A 5,926-nucleotide genomic window follows, 5' to 3' on the forward strand; every position below is an offset into this window, starting at 1 on the left:
GAACAGAGAATTAATGGTGGCGTCATCGAGGGCCGTAGCCACGGCGAGCCTGCAGAACTCCCAGGAATACTCGACAAAGGGGAGATCTAGGCGAGCTAAGGCGGAAAACAAGGAAAACATAAAACTTTTCAAAAAGGCGTAAAAAACAAACGCGAGGAAAAGTCGCCGCTCACTTTTTGTGTGGTCCAGAATTCAGGGAATCACACATAGCACAAGGAGGGGACATTTACACTAAGTGAAAATAGCCATTCTATTTACATTAGGCTATGTTAAAGTAGCCGATCTTTGCAATAAGTGTAAATAGTAGTTAATTTGATGCTATTTATACTCATAAATAGTGACAGACACTGTTTGCACCTCAGTATTGCTGTACATAAACAGGATGCAATAATAACAGAGTGTAAATTATTTTATTTATTAAAATGATTAAATACATGCTGCCTTCTTAGGACAACAAAGCCTCCCTAATTAAAACATTATTATTAAACACTCCGAGCTCTAGGGCTGGAGCCCTCCCTGGGCTTGTCTGGGGATCAGGAGCTCTTCCTGGGTTTGACTCGGGATCAGGAGCCCTCCGTGGGCTATACTCGGGAACAGGAGCCCTTCCTTTAAAGTAGCCGATCTTTGCAATAAGTGTAAATAGTAGTTAATTTGATGCTATTTATACTCATAAATAGTGACAGACACTGTTTGCACCTCAGTATTGCTGTACATAAACAGGATGCAATAATAACAGAGTGTAAATTATTTTATTTATTAAAATTATTAAATACATGCTGCCTTCTTAGGACACCAAAGCCTCCCTAATTAAAACATTATTATTAAACACTCGTTAAGCAATTGATTTCCACTTTTCCAATGTGATATATGATGAGAAAAGGAAGAAAAGGGAATTCGGCTAGAGACGGTTTCGAACCCTAGTCAATCACATCACACTACGTCTTTACCAAGTCCCTTTAAGGCAAGTCATGTCACTCGGCGGCCATCTTTGAAATGCCTCTCTGGCATGCAAGTGCAGCTCCTATCTCTTTGAATGGGGAAACATCAAATTCTCCAAAACTAGTCGCCAAGTTTAGGATTAAATTTCATATTTGAAATCACCAATGAAATCTGACAACAACTGTATCATAAATGTTATTTATTTTTCTCAAATATCGTTAAAAAAAGGTTATTTCTCACGCTATATCATACAGTGCGCATGCGCAGTCCAAAAGCGCACGTCTCAGAATGCTGACTGTTTCTATAGCAACCGGGACTTCTAACGGCAGTTGCAGTGATGCGCTGACTTTACCGATTAGAGACTGGCTCTTTTATTCAGAAGGCGGGGCTTCCTTCAATAAAGCGGCCATACTGAGCGTTGCATTTTTCCCCATTCAAAACTATACGAGTGACACATCTTGGGTATTCTACAAGTCTTTGATGTTGCTGTGTGGTTGCTATTGTGTTCAGGATGGTTGCTACAGCTTTGTTAGGCACTTTTCTAAACAGTTAAACATACTCATGCATCCTGTTGTCTTGAATATGGCGATGAAGAGAGATCTTGTCGCTGATGAAGATGTTGATGGCGTAGCGCTCAATGCTGGCCTCCTCCTCTTTCTTCTCCTCAGCGCTGAGAGTCAGTCGAGTGGCTCGCCCATATTCTCCAGGAGCGTTGGGATCTGGCACGAGCTTCTCATAAACAGGTCGCTGGAGGCTGTCGGAGTCCTCCTCCTCCTTCTCGACAGATGGAAGATCACGGACCAGGATGTCGTGTTGATCATCTTTATCAGGAAGAGACGGGGGGGACGAATGGGCTATAAGAAGGTAAAAGAGCCACAGCAGAGAAAAGAGGAAGCAGACCTTGGCCAGGAGAGCCACCTTCCTCGACCAGCGGATCTTCATGACCTGGCAGCCAGCACCAACAACAGCACCAGCATGCAAGTGCAGCTCCTATCTCTTTGAATGGGGAAACATCAAATTCTCCAAAACTAGTCGCCAAGTTTAGGATTAAATTTCATATTTGAAATCACCAATGAAATCTGACAACAACTGTATCATAAATGTTATTTATTTTGCTCAAATAGCATTAAAAAAAGCTTATTTCTCAGGCTAGATCAGCCAGTGCGCAGTGCACATCTCAGAACGCTTACTGTTTCTATAGCAACCGGGACTTCTAACTGCAGCTGCAATGATGCGCTGACTTTACCAGTTAGTGATTGGCTCTCTTTCAGAAGGCGGGGCTTCGTTCGATAGAGCGGCCATATTGAGCATTGCATTTTTCCCCATTCAAAACTATATGAGTGACACATATTGGGCATTCTATAGTCTTTGGCATTACTCTCCAACCTACGCCACTGCAGACGCTATTTGACTCTGTTTAACGAGATGAAATGAATGACACAAGTGTGTTTATTCTCGACTTTTTTCTCAAAATGTAACTAGTTTTTTTCTCGAAACACAACGATTTTTTTCTCGTAATTAAATTAGTTATTCTCAACATTTTATTTCGACAATTTTTTCTCAGTTTTTTTTTTTTTTTTTGACTATAATGTGAAATTAACTTACGATATTACATTTTTTATATGAATTCACTCATTCTCTCATTCATTCATTCATTTATGAATAATATTATCATCATTTAATCAACACAAGGGAAGTCAACAAAAAAAATGCTGGCCTGTCGTGTATTTAATGATTTCAAGTTTAACTTGAAACTTTGAACCTGTAACATTAATTTAATGTGTAATGACACTTGAACATTTTCATGTCAATTTTCGTTAATAACTTCTAAAAGTTATGCTCACCTGCACTCAGCAATGATCTAACTCACCTTTAGATTTGCTTTACCTCAGTGGTTACAAAGGCCTGATGAAAGGCAGATTTTATTTCGACAATTTTTTCTCAGTGGTTTTTTTTTTTTTTTGACTATAATGTGAAATTAACTTACGATATTACATTTTTTATATGAATTCACTCATTCTCTCATTCATTCATTCATTTATGAATAATATTATCATCATTTAATCAACACAAGGGAAGTCAACAAAAAAAATGCTGGCCTGTCGTGTATTTAATGATTTCAAATTTAACTTGAAACTTTGAACCTGTAACATTCATTTAATGTGTAATGACACTTGAACATTTTCATATATATATACAGTATATATATTATATTAAAATTATAATATATTATCATTGTTAACAGATTATATCAATGTATGAAACTTAAATAAATAAATACATAAAATAAAACAACAACACTGCCCTTCAGGCACAGAGAATGCTATACGATTATAATATATTTCTTAATAAACTTCCATTAAAAGTGCCATGGTTTGCAGTCTTTGTGTTGTGCTTTCTTTGCCCCATTAAACTTTGTACCATCTCGAAATGGTGCTTACCTGATAGCTTAAAGTTGGTGTCAAACAGAAATTGCAATCATATTTTCTTTCCTACTGTGATGTATATCTGAGTGAAGCGGCTTTTATGAAAAAAATGTAGGGGGGCGGAACTTGATTTTGTCCATCGAGCATTGATTGGACCGTTGGATTGTTGTTGTTTGTTAAATGCAGCAATAGTGTGGGTTAAAAATAAATTATGATGTACATGGATAAATCATAAACATTGCAGTATTCCGTTGAAAAAAAAAAAAAGATTTTATTGTGATTTTAATATTCTTACGCTGCATTCTAGATGAATTTGGAGGTGAGAATACTCAAGTTGAAATTTCTCATGTCTGACCTTAAAATGTCCCAGGCATATTTTCCAGACCTCTTTTTCACACCCCACACCATTTGAAAACAACCAATGGAATGTCGTTTTAGACACAGCTTTCATCGAAATTACATCAAGTGACACTTCTCACTAAATTCAAGGTTAAACATGTTGTCTGTCCGACCGACTGTGCTGTTACAGTGGTTATTTTCAAGTAGGAGGTGAGAGAATTTCTTCCGAGTCTTCTGGAAAGCACAATCAAATTTTACAAAAACATATATGGTCAAGTGTTTTTGAAAAGCCCTGTATTATGAGACGGTGTCTGGGGTATGTAGGATGTAACATTGAAATAAATATTAATTATTGGATGGCTGAAAGAAAACCATGCTTAAATACGGTGCAAAGTATTGGGCAAATTCATTATAAACAAATAAAATAAGAAGGAAATAGTCATATTAAAACCAAAGAAAACTGGCAGAGAGATATAATGCTATGGAGCTCTGACAGAGCCAAGAATGATCAAATATTGTTAGGTTTGGGTGTTATTTAACATGATTGATGTGTAAAATTGCTAAAATGATTGATTCAAATCTAATGTGCTAAAATTACTAGCATAACACTAGGCCAACTGCACAGAAAATGTCACCAGTTCATAAAAATGAGCAGAAAAACTACTGAAAATGTATTGTAATTTCATGTCGGCTGCTCTCTAACCTTTGCTCTAAGCTGTCACAGCAGTGAAGACTCACAACCCCCTCACTAAAGACTGTCATGAGCCGTCTTGCAAACCAGCCAAAACTTGACCCCTTGCAACAGTTTGGTCCTTATTAGTCCAGTTTGATTAGTGCTGCTTTGGTGCTGGTCTGCTTGGTGGTCTAACATAGCCATGTTGTTTATCAGCAAAAATAGCTGAGAATGAGGGAAGTCAAAGGTGTGACTCACACATCCTGCATCTTCAGCACATGAATGTCACATATTCATTTTGAAATTTACTATTTTTGCCTTGCGCCATATACTGTGCTCAGCAGAAAAATGTGTTGAAAATGCATTGTCAACTAGTTTATGAACAGTCTTTTGCTGTAAAGACTTTTATGAAGCAACATAAAATAATGAAATTAACTGCTCGCTCATTGTTTGAGAAAAAGTTGTCTGCAAGTTTCACACAATTTCCTATTCAGAAGATCACTGCCCATTCGGTAAATCTGACCAAATCCAGATGATGTAAAGTTTAATTTCAAGTTTGTGTTCAATTTCATGTAGATTAATTAGTGGTAAAAGTAGTGATAAAAAGCTCAGTAAAAAGTTAAAGTTGCGTGCCTTCACTGTTGCCACACTAAGCTTTAACTCTTTCAAAATCTAGAAGTTAGAGTTTGAGTGTGAATAATTTGCAAGAGCGTGAGTAACACTGTAATAGCATTTCGGGCATTTAACTGACTTCGGGATGATAGAACCAGAAGTGCAAGAATTCTAACTCATTTCTAGGTTTTAGGACTCATTCCTGCAGCACTTTATTTAAAGGTACACTACTGAACTCTGGCCTCTATACTGTCATCTGTAGTTGAAACATTAAGATGCAAGTTAAGCTTGTAGGGGTAAAGCAAGAAAGCTGAACACTGACCTTTTTTTTTCAAACAATTTGCTTTTGTTCATTTTTACAAAAGAAAAACAAATGTAAAATTTGACAAATGTGCAATTTTTATCTTAGCTTCTGTTTATGAATGTCTGATTATGATCTATGATCTTGGATTACCTTCATTATCCTCTTCAATCACTGCACTGCTGCTAGTTTCTGATTTGTGAACTAGATTATAGAATAAACCACTAGATTTGGATTCTACCCTCTGTTTGCCTTTGCCTGTGAGCCCTATAATCCTCAGCAGACAAGCTGGGCTGTGTGTTTTATCCAGGGCTCATCACCGTGTGATGGCATGAGACCGTGGGATGTGTCCTGCTGACCTCAGCCTTGCAGAGTTGATTGAGACTGCAATCTTGTTATCAGAGTTTCAGTTCCAGCGCCTTCATGTAGAGACAGTAGTGACAGCAATCAGAGGATCTCATCTGACCCATTCTGTGATAGTTACTAAACATGACCAGAATGACTAAACCAGTCCTCTCTCCTGTTCTGCTACATGCTATAGTGAAATAGACAAGTTTTTCTATTCCTTAAGGTTATAGGATCATTTTGAACTGCACGTGTAATGGGCCAGCTAGGAGGAGTTGTGCAAGTAAACTT

The 5,926-nt window shown here is 37.4% G+C and overlaps 1 pseudogene; it reads right to left on the bottom strand.

Moving 5' to 3' along the window:
- Positions 1-1,881, bottom strand: part of LOC107664797 (uncharacterized) — a 47,767-nt pseudogene extending 45,886 nt beyond the window's left edge.
- Positions 1,882-5,926: the final 4,045 nt, after the last annotated feature.

This window comes from Sinocyclocheilus anshuiensis, unplaced genomic scaffold (genome assembly GCF_001515605.1).
Source record: "Sinocyclocheilus anshuiensis isolate Anshui unplaced genomic scaffold, SAMN03320099.WGS_v1.1 scaffold135, whole genome shotgun sequence".
NCBI lineage: Eukaryota > Metazoa > Chordata > Actinopteri > Cypriniformes > Cyprinidae > Sinocyclocheilus > Sinocyclocheilus anshuiensis.